Raw genomic sequence first — 15,688 nt, 5'->3', positions numbered from 1 at the left:
GGCCTCTGACTTCAGGCCTCAGCTGGGTCAGTAATGAACTAAGAGATGAGAACGTAGGTCATACCACCATGGTAATTCCTATGGATTCATTGCGATTGCTGTAATAAGACACACACATTGCCACCTCATTCTTCACTTTTGCCAAGAATGAAGCCCTTAATTCTCCAATAGGACAAATCACTGAACACAGAAGGTGACATTTACTGACTCCTACGAATGTCTCTTTTAATAACCCTATATTGTTCTCGCTGCTTCTTATGTTTGTGAGTATTTGCAATTGCTCTCATAAGAGAGGGTGCAAGGAGTAAAAGCTTGTGTATTGTTTTTGGCAGGTGCCATTATTTGGAGCTGCATGTGTTCCAGTTCAAGTTTTGCCTGGAGCATGCCGTTTCCTGAGTCGTTTGTTGTTGCTGTAAACCATTTCAGTGTTATTGCTACGTTTATTCCGCACTCAACCTCTTGTCACAATGTTCAAGCCCGAAACCTCAGCACCTGGTGTTCATCTCCCTGTGTGTTTCCTCTCCTCTCATGCAAAAAACATTATTATTATTCAGTGTGTTCAAACTCATAGAATTTGAATGAGTACCGCATTCAAGGAGAGACACTGCGGAAGTTCCACTTTGTGTAAACAGTAACTAATGCTACTGGTTGCCAATCAGGGGCACCATCATTTACATACTGCTGAAGAACACAGTCATCCAGTGTGTTCGGCTAAGCAGAGCCCTTTGTTGCATGTTGCTGGCTTTTATTGTAAATCTTTTATACCATGTAAGTACGTTTTCTGTGTTTCAGTCCCATTACAGTTCTCTTTTTAGCTCAGTGGCTCTAGGGCTGTCCTGTTTATTCAGCCAATGAGCATAATTAATGCTTGCTTAATTCAGCATGCCATCAAGGCAGACGCCATTAGCTCTGATGTACAGTGTCTGGAGTGATGCTGTTCCTGTCACACCTCGTTCATTACCTCTGCAATTCCACATCCTTGTGTCCTTGAGAGGAAGGAGAGAAGAGGAGGCGAGAGGAAAGAGCTTTTAGTTCTGGCACAATAACTGAAAAGCAAACACTCCTCCCAGTCTATCCAGATTAGTGGATAACTAACTGTAAAGCCTTTGTGGGCTGGGAAGTGTTTGAGCTGAAATTGGAGGAAGATTTTATCTATGGCGATATGTTCAGAATGAATAAGTATCAGAGATGCCGAGGGATTGAGATGATGAAAACGGTACTGGGTGTGAGCATTATATTAAAGACAACCAATAGAAATCTATCTATCTATCTATCTATCTATCTATCTATCTATCTATCTATCTATCTATCTATCTATCTATCTATCTATCTATCTATCTATCTATCTATCTATCTATCTATCTATCTATCTATCTATCTATCTATCTATCTATCTATCTATCTATCTATCTATCTATCATGATTGACACCCTTCATGAAAACTGACCAAAAATAATTACACCAGCGGACACAGTGGCTTAGTAGTGAGCACATTTGCATAGCACCTCCAGGGTTCAGGGTTCAATTACTCACTCCATTTTGTGTGCACAGAGTTTGCATGTTCTCCCCGTGCTTTGTGAAGTTCCTCTGGGTACTTCGATTTCTTCACCTATTCAAAGATATGCATCGGTGGCTGATTGGAAACTCTGAATTGTCTGATGTTTTCTAGTGTGTGTGTGTGTTGTGGTGTATATAATTGTGCCCTGCAATGTACTGGCACCCATTCCTGGGTGTCCCCCACCTTGTGCCCTGACTCACCTGGAATTGGCTCCAGGCTCCCTGCAACCCTGTGTAGGATAAGTGCTACAGAAAATGGATGGAAGGATCACATGATAGTGATCAACAAGATTTTTTCTTTATTTTTACTTGACAGTGTGGTTCATTTTTGTCATTTTCAAGGTTCAGAATCAACATTATTTTACAAAAAAGCTGTTTGGAAGTGCTTATAAGAACAGCACATGCTGATGAGTGGCACAACAGACAAGCTTTCACCATATCTTCTGAAGTTCAAATTCTGATGATCCTGCCTCGGGGAGTCCAAGGGAGTGAAACTGTTAAAGTTTTCTGGATGGAAGGATTGGTATAATTTCTCTCTCCTCTGTCAGTCACAGTTACACACGTCACTTGTGCTCATGTGTGAGCTTAAGTATGTAGTGGATGTAGGTATGCCACACTGTGATGCAGCATGAGCAGCAGTTTATAAAGAGTGCAGTTGGGTTTTGCTTTTTTGGGCTCTCACAACCAGACTGTGCAACAGTTTCTTCCCTCAAGCTTTCAGGCTTCTTAACACCTAGAACTGAACTGACCGAACTCACACACGCTCAAACACTCATTCAACATACATCCATGTCTATAGCACCACCCGTATAAAAGTGTTTACGTGTTGTTTTTGCACATGCCTCTTTGTTTACAATCCTCTTATATTTGCACAATGTACTGTATAATATACAGAATGTATATTGGTCAGCACTATTTTGTGTATTTTGTGGATCTGTCCTCTAGTGTTTTGTTTTGTATTGTCTGTTTGCACTGTCTTTTGTCTTGCACTGCTTGCACTCGGTTGCACACGATACACTTTATGTGTCTAGGACAATTTACTTTAAGTCCTTAGCTCTCTGTTGTTTTCTGTAGCTCTATGTTGTTTTATGTAGCATCATGTACAGTCCTGTGGACTGTATCAGCTATATATGTGGTTGGAATGACAATAAAAATCTTCTTGACTTGACTTGACTTGGTTTGTTATGCTGAGGAAGGTATTTTTCTTTCATGGTTTGGGTTCCCTTCACCCCTTAGGAATGAAGTTCACTGCAAATCAATACAAGATTACTCTGACTAATCACCTTTATCTGATCATGAAAAATTCCTATTGTGATAGGAGTGGTTTCTTTCAGGATGACTCCACCTAGGACATAACTACTATAGGACATAACTCACTGTATGGTTTCTTGAAAATGATGAAAACGTGGTAAATATAATACTCTGGTCTTCACGGTCATTGGATCTTAATCCCCTTAAACACCCATGGTTCAGTTTGAAGTGACAGTGCTTTCCACCACCATCATCAAAACAATGATTGAGGGAATATCTTTAAGAAGAATGCTGCAGAGTCCTTCCAGAAAAATCTATGCCAGTGTAGGGAAACATTCTCATGGCTAAACATTTTATTGTTCATTTCCTTGAATTTGTCTCTACATATATAAATACACCATATTTTTCTGAACTGCATTTTAAATCAATATACTGGGAGTGAACACTAGAGAGCACTCTCTCTCCTCTACACTCCATCAATCTTGCTGCTGACATTCTTTGATTTCTGCCCACTTTCATGACAGGAACATATAGTTCTGCAGGCATTGCTGTTGAGATATGCCTGTGCAATGATATATTTGTTTGAAGAGTGTTGCACATCTAGACTGATGTGGGATGACAGACTCCACAACAGCTGGTTCACACTCCGGGAGTCGAAAGGAAATTACATTAGGCTTGTGAATTGGTGGAGATGGCTCATAATGCATCGAGCATAGAAGAAAAATACTTCCGCCACAGTGCTGTTTGCTGTTGCAGTATTAGTCATAGGCACATGCACAGCTGTTACAAGCTGCCTGCCAGCCTCTGCAATTTTGAAAATGCAAACACTCAAGAGAACAGTTGCTGGTGATGTTAAATAAAGATGAATAAATAAATATTTCAAAGTGTGCATTAATTTTCCACAAATGAATGAGCATCCCATTTGCAGACCCTTAAAATGTTTTCCATGGGTATATGTAGTTAAAACAGCAACAGCACTGAATTAGTATTCAAACTAGTATTGCAGACAGATGTTTAGCAACTGCAACAAATATTTCTAATTCCAAGATGCCTGTCAATGCCTAAATAGTGAGTGAACCCATCACTACAACAAGGGTTTTTGTGTAGTCTTCAAACCGACAGGCTGCTATGTCATGTAAAAGGTCATGTTTGCTAATAAAAAGCTGGCACTCTCAGTATGGTAGTGACATTTGGCACTGGCACTGCCAAGCACTCTGTGCCAGGACTGAAGGGAGACAAGCCACAGAAGCAAAGGGTACTCAGGTGGAAAGCTTGCCATCCACCATGGTGGCCTTTAAAATTTAACAGGTCCGGACATGAGTCCTGTGCTAATTGAATAGCCTTTTGTTATAACACGTTCTAAATCTTGAGCTAAGAGCCATATAAAGGGACATGGATGAAATGTTCCTGGATGGATATTAGACAGAATGTGTGAATGCATCATAAAATTGAATAGTATGACCTTAAAAGTCATGTTCCTCTAATTTCTCCAGCGAATATAACACATGCACAAAAAAAAAAAAAGATGTGGAACGGATATTCTAAATATGCAGGGCGGAAATGTATTGGAAATAGTCTTGAAGGAAATGTACTGAGGAACTAAGAAGCAATTTGAGAGGATTTGACAGGATTTAGGTGAGTTATCTTGGCTTTTAGAGAACTCTCTCCTTCATTCACTGCGCTGCCGCAGAGTGGGCTCGTCAGACATTCAAATCCGTGATACGATTTGCCAATCCATCTCCGCTTGTTAAGAGACAAGGGGTGGTAATTGAAACATTTTTCATGAGTTTTGCTTCGAAGAATAGAAAGACTGAGCCTCGGAGAGGGAAAAAGAGCCCATGCTTCAGAATTACTGAGTATGAAATATCACCTAGAAGCCATCAGATGACACATATTGTCTGCCTGTAACAACAGCCAGCTTTGAGAATAGCAACAAATGAATAGTGCACTTGAGGTTGACCTAAACCTACGCACATGTGTACAGCAGAACCAGTCCTGCTGTTTCTTCCGAGCAAAGAGCTAGCTATCAGGCAGCTGGCAAGTCCACTGCAGTAGCTATACTCCAGCTTTCACTCAAAGCCTTTCTCACATTGCTTACTCCATTGATTTCTCCCAGGACCATGGAGAATCATTGCATCCCTCGGCAAGAAGGCACTAGTAGTGTTAAAGCCTAGATTGAGATAAAGTTTGAATAAGGGGGTATTGAGTAGTTGCAAGTAGTTTGGTTTTAGCAGAGGTACACAATAAGTGTTTGGCTTCCTTTAGTAGTACAACTTTTTCTTGTGCACTATATATATATTTGTGGGGTATTCCCGGTCTGCAGTGGTCAGTATCTATCAAAAGGATAGGTGGTCACACACACACACACACACATATATATATATATATACACTATATTGCCAAAAGTATTCGCTCACCTGCCTTGACTCGCATATGAACTTAAGTGACATCCCATTCCTAATCCATAGGGTTCAATATGACGTCGGTCCACCCTTTGCAGCTATAACAGCTTCAACTCTTCTGGGAAGGCTGTCCACAAGGTTTAGGAGTGTGTTTATGGGAATTTTTGACCATTCTTCCAGAAGCGCATTTGTGAGGTCACACACTGATGTTGGACGAGAAGGCCTGGCTCTCAGTCTCTGCTCTAATTCATCCCAAAGGTGTTCTATCGGGTTGAGGTCAGGACTCTGTGCAGGCCAGTCAAGTTCATCCACACCAGACTCTGTCATCCATGTCTTTATGGACCTTGCTTTGTGCACTGGTGCACAGTCATGTCGGAAGAGGAAGGGGCCAGCTCCAAACTGTTCCCACAAAGTTGGGAGCATGGAATTGTCCAAAATGTCTTGGTATGCTGAAGCATTCAGAGTTCCTTTCACTGGAACTAAGGGGCCAAGCCCAGCTCCTGAAAAACAACCCCACACCATAATCCCCCCTCCACCAAACTTTACACTTGGCACAATGCAGTCAGACAAGTACCGTTCTCCTGGCAACCGCCAAACCCAGACTCGTCCATCAGATTGCCAGATGGAGAAGCGCGATTCGTCACTCCAGAGAACGCGTCTCCACTGCTCTAGAGTCCAGTGTCGGCGTGCTTTACACCACTGCATCCGACACTTTGCATTGCACTTGGTGCTGTATGGCTTGGATGCAGCTGCTCGGCCATGGAAACCCATTCCATGAAGCTCTCTGCGCACTGTTCTTGAGCTAATCTGAAGGCCACATGAAGTTTGGAGGTCTGTAGCGATTGACTGCAGAAAGTTGGCGACCTCTTCGCACTATGCGCCTCAGCATCCGCTGACCCCGCTCCGTCAGTTTACGTGGCCTACCACTTCGTGGCTGAGTTGCTGTCATTCCCAAACACTTCCACGTTCTTATAATACAGCTGACAGTTGACTGTGGAATATTTAGGAGCGAGGAAATTTCACGACTGGATTTGTTGCACAGGTGGCATCCTATCACAGTTCCACGCTGGAATTCACTGAGCTCCTGAGAGCGACCCATTCTTTCACAAATGTTTGTAAAAACAGTCTGCATGCCTAGGTGCTTGATTTTATACACCTGTGGCCATGGAAGTGATTGGAACACCTGATTCTGATTATTTGGATGGGTGAGCAAATACTTTTGGCAATATAGTGTATATATATATATATATATATATATATATATATATATGTATATATATATATATATATATATATAGGTAGGTACATGGTGGTGGAATGAACTTCCCCTAGCTGTCTAAACAACTGAGTCACTGACTGTCTTCAAACAACTGGTGAAGATCTAACTCTCATACTTATACTAGCCCTTATTTTTTTGCTGTTTGTTTTATGAGAGCAGAGTTTTGGACTGATGGAATCTTTAGTCTATGACCTAATGAACCAGTGTTGATGTATTCACTGATAGACACTTCAAGCACTTTTGTATGTCATATATATATATATATATATATATATATATATATATATATATATATATATATATATATATATATATACACACACATATATATACATATATATATGCATATATATATGCATATATACATATATACATATATACATATATATATATATATATATATATATGCTGGTAACAATAGTTCAGGGTTAGAGTGGAGGAGATCTAACAAAGGATTTATACAGTGTGGATAAAGAATTGAATGGACCTGGTGAAGCTTCTCCTTCCCTGCTAACCTATTTAATACTTTATGAGTTTTTTTGCTACCATTCCTAAAGCTCATAGCCTAACCCAAAACACAAGCCCACCATCTTGTATTCACATTCGATCCAGCACAAATGGTTACTTCAGACCTGTGAGTAACACTGATTTTACTTATTTCTGCTGAAATCCCAGCTGCAGCTACTGTAAATAGGATGCATTTAAAAATGTGATATAACATATCATGAGTTATAATAACAATAAAATCGTGTTATTTCATCATCATATCGAATTTAAGCCATGTTTCTCTTTTCATCTATAAATATACACTTGTAAGGGAATGGCAAAAATAAATATACACACCAATCTTCATGTTTGTTCCCTTTTTTTTAGCACATATATATTCACAAATTATTTCACAGATACAATTTGTGCAGATCTTGTGATTACAAAGTCTTGCCAACTACTTCGTGTAAAAGCTGGGCCTTGTAATATCTCTGACTTCTTTTCTCTGCCCTTGACCTTTGTCTGTGTTTTGAATTACTCTTTGGATTACTTTTTTGTTTTGGCTTCATTGTTTGTTTTTTTGTTATGACCCTTGCCTGATATTTGACATTGAACTTTTAATTTTGAATGATTAAAAATAAAACTCATGCATATATGAGATACTCGGACCTCTCCTGAGTTATGTCCATTACAGAGAGTTTGCGATTTCCAATCTAGAGCAGAGGCTTGGGTATATTTGAGATCCCTGGCCTGATCTGACACCTCATTTGTGCAGTAGAATTCCAACAACTGCCACAAGATGAAGGAATTTGTGGTGGAACCCCTGCTGGATGATGAATTACTGAAAACAGCCCAATCTTTCATCTTGGCCTAATCACCAGCATAGATTTTGTTTATCTTCCTTAAGTAGCATCTGTTCCCAATGACGCTCCTTAATGAAACCCGATTTGTGTCCATGTAATTGAGTAGAGTCTGTATCTCGCCCATTCCAACACATATATTATATAATGAGCAAGAAAAGAGTCTTTCTTTTCCCTCAGTCCTATTTTCTTTGGCATGCTTCCACTTCTGCATTTCCACTCTTGTTTTTCCATTTAGAAAGATTGTCTTAGTCCACCAAGTATCTTTCTAGTGAGATTGTGCTAATGAAGAGATACACCATCTGTCCATGAATAAAGGATAAACAGAATATTCTCAGATCTAATTTTACCCATGAATAGTTTGGTTTGAACTGTTACATATCTGTGCTCCATGAATGGCATGTGCTTATGTGCTGAGCTGTAGAGGAAGCGGTGCCCAGGTGCCAGCAAATAATTTGTATTTCAGGAAGGACTGACAAGACAATGACTCCTTTCCAAAAATGACATCTTCAGCGTCAGTTAAATCCTTTCAAATGTAATGTTACAGAAGAAATGAAGGATCACTATTTTGTTACAGATGACTGCTTACCACAGGAATTTTCACAGAAATCACAGGCTTGTGTTCCAGTTTAGCACTGCATACAGAAAAATGATGAAGCATATGGCAAGCAATAGAGTCAGGTTGTTATTAATAATGTTATATCTAACCAGAGCCTGAGGTTCACAACATACAGGGGTTAGGTAGAAAGGTACAAATGTATGTATACATGTATGATAGATAGATAGATAGATAGATAGATAGATAGATAGATAGATAGATAGATAGATAGATAGATAGATAGATAGATAGATAGACAGACAGACAAACAGACAGATAGACAGATAGATAGATAGATAGATAGATAGATAGATAGATAGATAGATAGATAGATAGATAGATAGATAGATAGATAGATAGGTAGATAGATAGATAGATAGATAGATGTCAACAATATTGCATTCGTTTGAGTGAGTTTGAGTGGGAATTGCCTAGGAACTTATCATGAACTTGGCATAAGAATTTCCTTCTTAGCACTGTTTGGACGTTTTTTTGTTTTTTTTTTCAAATAGCAATATAAGCACAAATTATTTACTGGTATGTCTATACTGTGCTGACCACATCACTTTGATTTGCTTGTGAAATTAAAATTTGTACAGGCCAGTTATTCATCAACGTCTGTTTTAATAAGCTTAGCCTTGCTGCGTTTTTATCTCACAAGATGATAGGAAGAAAATGCACAGATAGATCACAATGTGAAATCACTATGTTAAGCCTTTTTTTTAAGAGTCCAGTGAGTTTAAGTGAGAGGTACACAGATTATTTCCATTATTTTACATTTGTAGAAAGTAATAATATTGCTATCTAAAAGAAACCCAGTTTTTTTTGTTTTTGCTATACGTTTTTTCTATACTGATCAGAGGATGAATATGATCTAGATGTGTTATACAACTTGGGACATGCTAGAATTAGTGGAAGACCACCCAATCTTTAGGTGAGCAAAAGTAGAGGAATAAGTGGGAATAAGTCTAAAGGTAAATTAAAGCAAATGACACATAATATGTGATTATTTAGTTAGCTATTGTAAGCATATCCTTTGCATGAAATAACTGTATCAAGTCAGTGACATTGGGGAACTGTTGGTTTCTTCTTTTGTGATGCTTTACCTGGCATGTACCACAGCTTTTTCAGTTTTTGTTTGTTTGGGGGTCTCTCTCTATTCCTTGACAAAGTCCTTTGTTGTGTTGGCTTTGTGTTTTGGATCATTGTCTTGCTGCATGATGTAGTTCCTCCCAATTAGATTGTATGCATTTGTTCTGTAAATTGGTAGACAGAAAGTTTCTGTAGACTTAAAAAGCAGCCATGAAACCCATAATTTGTTTCACAGATGAGTTTGAATGTTTTGGATCATCCTTTCTTTCTCCACACTTTGGCCTTTCCATCACTTTGGTAGAGGTTCACCTTTGTTCCAGAACTTTTGTCTTCTACACAGCTCACTGGTCTCGATTTTGGTTTATACTTTTTAACAACAAATGCAGCCTTCACAGGCAAAACCCAAAGCACACACACCAAGAGTAACAATATTCACATCCATTAATTGTTTATTAATTAATGTAACACGTCAGTCACGTGTTCCAATATTTATGACAACCCGAAAAATTTGGGGGTTTAAACAAAAGCCAGCAAATTTTTTAAAACATTTAATATTTAGAAACTGAAAGCAGAAATTTGGATCTAACAATTCATCTTTTGATCCCAATCACAAATGTCTTCAGTGTATAGCAAAAACAAAGCAATTGGCCTTGTGGTTCCAATATGAAGGGGACTGTATTTTAGCAGTGTGTTACAAACCCCAAAGGGAAGTTCTGCATTCAGTTCAAGGTCATGCCTGGTTCAGTCTCTGAGGCTCTCGATGTGCAGTCTTCTTAAATCTTTATCTGCTCAAAAAGTGTCAATACCCCTGCAGCATTTGCAGAAAAAAATATAAAAGAAAAAAGAAGGGGAAAAAAAGAAAAATCTAGTACACATGGAACTGACCACAGGCCATTTTCTTGTAGTCACTAAACTTGCTTTTGATGGCTTGGCCTCACAAAGATGAGGATTGATAGCCGCAGTTGCCTGTCAGTAATTTGAACCTCAATCATGATTTTATGGTGTAGCCCATGTTCACCTGCAGAGACACAAAGCTGTAAACACTACAGAGAAAATGAAGAAACTTAAAATTCGGTCATGCTTTCAGTTTCAACGTCTACAATTTTCTTATATATAGTAAACAGTTGTGTTGGATGAAAGTATATTTATACTTACAGTTACAATTACAAATACAAATGGTTACATCATTAAATATAGTCAGTAGGGAATCTGTGAAAGAAATACAAATATATGATATTTTAGTACATTTAATACTATACACATATATATGAATGTGCTTGCTTTAAATAAGAAGCAAGACATGGGAAAATAATCAATAGCGGAATGGTGCCATGTGTCTAAACATGATGTGGAGCTATTGTTCCCAGATCAAATTTTTCTCATAACAGCATGTCCCAATGTCTTTCATTCCTCTTATAGCACAGAAATTTGGTAGAAAATGGTAACAACTGTATATTTATTAAAGAATGGTGATGTAAAATTTGATCCATTTATAGTTACATTTAAAGTTGCGGAAAATACTTCATTAGAGCTAAAACACTCATTCCCTCAGTATCCTTCACTTATTTCTATCTCTCTTGCAGAAGGCAAAAAAAAAAATTGTAGCTTGTCATGTTGTTGGGAAAACACCGAGCTGTCCATTCTGAAGACTTTCCCCTGATAGAAAAACAAACCAAACAGATTTATTTCTGGCTGTTCGAAGGTATGTCTAATCTTCCAGAGCTAACATATTAATGATATGGGCTACTTTCCGGAAATGATTCGACACCTTTTACCAATTAGTATCAAGCATTCAACAGTGCTGTGATATAAATAAAGTAATTGCATGAAGAACGTTATGAAGCTGCTGTTATAAGTATGACTCTACTTTAAAGTAAAACCACATACTGACTTGAAAGTACACTTTGAGTCATAAATTGTGCTATTTTTCCACAGCACACTAAAGCTGCCATGCTGGGAGGGTGGCGCCTCATCGTTTTGAGCTGCAGCTCATGTAATTTCATAGGACACTTGAATGCTCTGAATGACAGCAAAGAGAGGAAGGCGACTACACGTCCCAAACGCTTTAGCACTGCGCCATTCACTGCAACTTTCACAGACCTGACTTCAGAAGTCAAATCATCTTTATTTATAAAACAAATTTAATGGCAAATGATGAATAGTAAAAGTGCTATAGAGTTCAGTCCGAATTTAAATGACATGAAGTGGCTTTAATATATTTTCTTTGAATATAATTAAAATGCCAGATTAAAATATCCCCTAGGCATATTGTATACTAGAATAAAATGGTCTCGGATAAAGATAAGGAAATAAATTTCTTAACTATAGTTACCTATTTATACTCATACAGGACCTGCTAGTCAGAGTAAACTTGTACTCAACTTGTAATATATTCACACTTATTGTGTAATGGATTTCTACTAACTTACAACTATATCTCCTCACCTTTGGGTGATTTATTATGAGAAACGATATGATTATTGTTCTTACTTTGTGAAAGTTATTGGATCTGTGTGCAGTTTCTAGATTTCCAACTCTTATTCACAAACTGTTTCCAGCATGCATACATACAGTACAGCCACCTGCCTTAGAAATGTGAAGAGAAAACTGTGACAATCTGCTTTGACACCATAAAAAAAGATCCAACACAAATAAAGCTGTCTTTTTGTCAACAAGTACCAAAAACAACTCATTTTCAACAGCATTTAGATGAGTCAAAAGATGAATTACCAGCATCACTGCATCTATAAAGTGAATAAGAAAAAAAAACAGATGGTTTCGCAGTGACTTTAATTGTGGGTTGTGTCACTTCTGCTTTTGTTGATGAATTACTCTGTAGTCTGATTTATGTAAAGATTTTGGGAGAACTACCAGAACTAAAGGTTGCTTATATATATAGATACTACTCACAAAAAGTTAAGGATATTCGGCTTTCGGGTGAAATTTCAGGATGTACCTAAAATGCACTATAACCTTTACAGGTGAACTTAATTTGACCATCTCTACACTTTTGAATGCACATGTCCAACTGTTCAGTGTTTCAGTACTTTTTGCATAACTTGCTGTTGTCTAACAAGCTGCAAAATTCACAACTGGTGTTTGATCCATGAATCGACCAATACATTTTCTGGTTCAATTAGAATTGGTATTTAAACAGTCCTCTTCATCATGCTGTTCACATTTTGACATCATGAGACCAAGACCACACCTAACAATTGATCAACAGTACCTCACCATTGCGAGGCTTCAGACAGGATGTTCTCAGAGGGAAGTGGCCACTGAGCTTAGAGTGTCACAGAGTGTCATCAGCAGGTTGCGAAAGAGATACAGAGAGACTGGAAGATCACAGAAAGGCATAGAAGTGGACGTCCTTTGGCCACATCCCACATTGATGACCGCTTCATTGTGAACAGTGCCCTGCGGAACCGGATGATGAATGCCACTCAACGCCAGGCACATTTAAGGGAGGTGAGAGGCACCCAAGTGTCACGTGAGCCATTTGAAACCGTTTACATCAGCGTGGTCTGCGTGCTAGACGACCTGCAAGGGTACCTGACCACACCACCAGGCCAGGGAGCATTTACGCTGGACGAAGGACCAGTGGGCCTCAGTGCTGTTCTCTGATGAAAGTCGATTCACGTTGAGCAGAAATGATGGCCGCCAACGATGTTGGAGACGTCAAGGAGAGCGCTATGCATCAGCCACTGTTGTCATCAGATGAGCCTTTGGTGGTGGTGGTGTTACAGTCTGGGCAGGTGTGTCTACTCAATACAGAACTGCCCTACATCTTGTGAATGGTACAGTGACAAGCCAATACTACCTGAATAACATCATTAATCCAGTCATTGTGCCCCTGCATGAACAACACAGGCCTAATTTCATCTTCATGGACGACAATGCTCCAGCTCATCGAGGTCACATCATTATGGAACGGCTCCTGGAGGTTGGGGTACCTCAAATGGAGTGGCCTGCACTTTCTCCAGACCTGAATCCCATAGAAAACCTATGGGATCAGCTGAGTCGCTGTGTAGTGGCTCGTAACCCTGCACCCCAGGACCTCAATGACCTGAGGGCCGCCCATCAAGAAGAGTGAAGTGCCATGCCTCAGCAGACAATAAGTCGACTCGTGAACAGCATGAGACATCGTTGTTAAGCTGTAATTGATGGTCAAGGGCACATGAAAAATTATAGAGACATTGACATTTTTTGTTGTGGTATACCCACCACTGTTGTTGGCTTTTGTTTCAATAAATTGTTTGAGATGAGGAAATCACCACTGCATGCTTCTACTTAAATGCCCTACTTTCATGATATAATATCACTGTAGTGTGAACTTTTTACATTTTTCATAAATGTCCTTAATATCTGTAAATATCCTTAATTTTTTGTGAGTAGTGTATACTGTATATATATATATATATATATATATATATATATATATATATTAGGGCTGGGGAAGTTAACGTGTTATTATCGCGTTAACTCATTAACTCATTAACACAGACAATTATTTTATCGCGCGTTAACACAGTTTTTATAATTTTGAAAATAATTTAAAGGCAGAGAGAGAGAGAGAGAGAGAGAGCGTTAACTCGCATTAACTCATGACAATCATGCGATTAAATATTTTACATTGACAGCCCTAATATATATATACCAAATAAATTAAGTTTGTTGTGATGTTGATTATCTGTCAATCAGCTTAACTGAAGTAGCATTATTCCTAATATAAAATATGTTATTAACTAATGATGAATCTTCTATTTAGTCAGAATCACTTCAACTATTAAAGTGAAGGAAACTTAAAAGAAGGAGACTTAAATGGAAACTCATAATAGAATTCATTTCAATTCAATTTTTATTTATATAGCACTTTGAACAGTGGGCATTGTCTCAAAGCAGCTTTATAGAAATATAACAATTGAGAATTAAAATTACAAAGTTTATAATAAAGCTCAAATATTTATCCCTAATGAGCACGCCTTAGGCAATGGTGGAAAGGAATAAGAAAAAGTTACATAATTAAATAATGCAAGTATTAAATTCAATATGCACAGCCCTCTAGGGAACACATGCTCACTGAAATCCCTGTTCTTGGCTTCAACAGAGGTTGAACCAGATATGGTCTACTCATGTTGTAGCCTATCTACTTTGACATGTTATACAAATGTAAAGCATGGTTATTTCAGTTACTGTACACTTCCTGTCAGCTCAAACCAGCCTGGCCATCCTCCTCTGACCTGTCCCAACAGCAAGGCTTTTCTGCCCACACAGCTGCCGCTCACTGGATGTTTTTTTTTTTTTTGCTGTTGTTGTTCACATCATTCTGTGTAAACTCTAGAGACTGTTGTGTGTGAAAATACATTTGACCTTGTCATGTTTTCCCGGGTATAAATATAAGGTTACAGACATGTAAAATATCTTTGCCATCAATCACCATGGGAGAAAGACATTTCAACACAAAAGAGACAGAGACGGTATTATGTTAGCCGAGTGGTGTGACAGAAAAGTGTTTTCTCTATCATCTGGAGATCGTGAGTTTGAATCCTGGTGATGCCATAGTCATCCATGGCCGGGAGCCAAGAGAGCAAAACTGGCCATTCTCTCGCTCTCCCTTACTGATCACAAGACAGTGGGTGTCTGTGAGCTCATGCATGCAGAAGAGGGTGGATAGTGTTTTCCTTACTGTGTGTTTTGCCGCCCCCTGATGTTACATAAGCAAAGATGTGGCTGCCTGGCTTCAGGAGATTTGGAGGAAGCACACGATAGACTTCATGCTTCCTGCTTGCTAGCTGTCATGTGATGGAGGAGTGCTGCCTGATGGGTGGGACCTGGCCATGACTAAATTGGAGAGAAAATCAGGAAACAAAAGCCAGTTAAATATTTTTTAAACCCAGCCTGGACCATAATACTACAGTTTCTTAGAATCTATAAGGTACTGGATTCAGCTGTGTACTGTAATATTTTATCACAAAACCTGGTTGCTTCTGCCAGGAGGTTAAGCCTGGGAGCATTCAAAATGATGATGACAGCAAGCATACATTCAATTTAACACAGTCTCATGATTTGAACCTGTGGTCTGAATTGAAGCGAGAAGTCCATTTGAGCTTTCCTCAAAATAGAAAAGAATTTAAAACATGTTCAGCATGCAGGAGTAGACCAA

This window comes from Hemibagrus wyckioides, linkage group LG07, assembly GCF_019097595.1.
Source record: "Hemibagrus wyckioides isolate EC202008001 linkage group LG07, SWU_Hwy_1.0, whole genome shotgun sequence".
In the NCBI taxonomy this organism is placed as follows: domain Eukaryota; kingdom Metazoa; phylum Chordata; class Actinopteri; order Siluriformes; family Bagridae; genus Hemibagrus; species Hemibagrus wyckioides.
Note: the sequence above shows the minus strand (reverse complement) of the source record.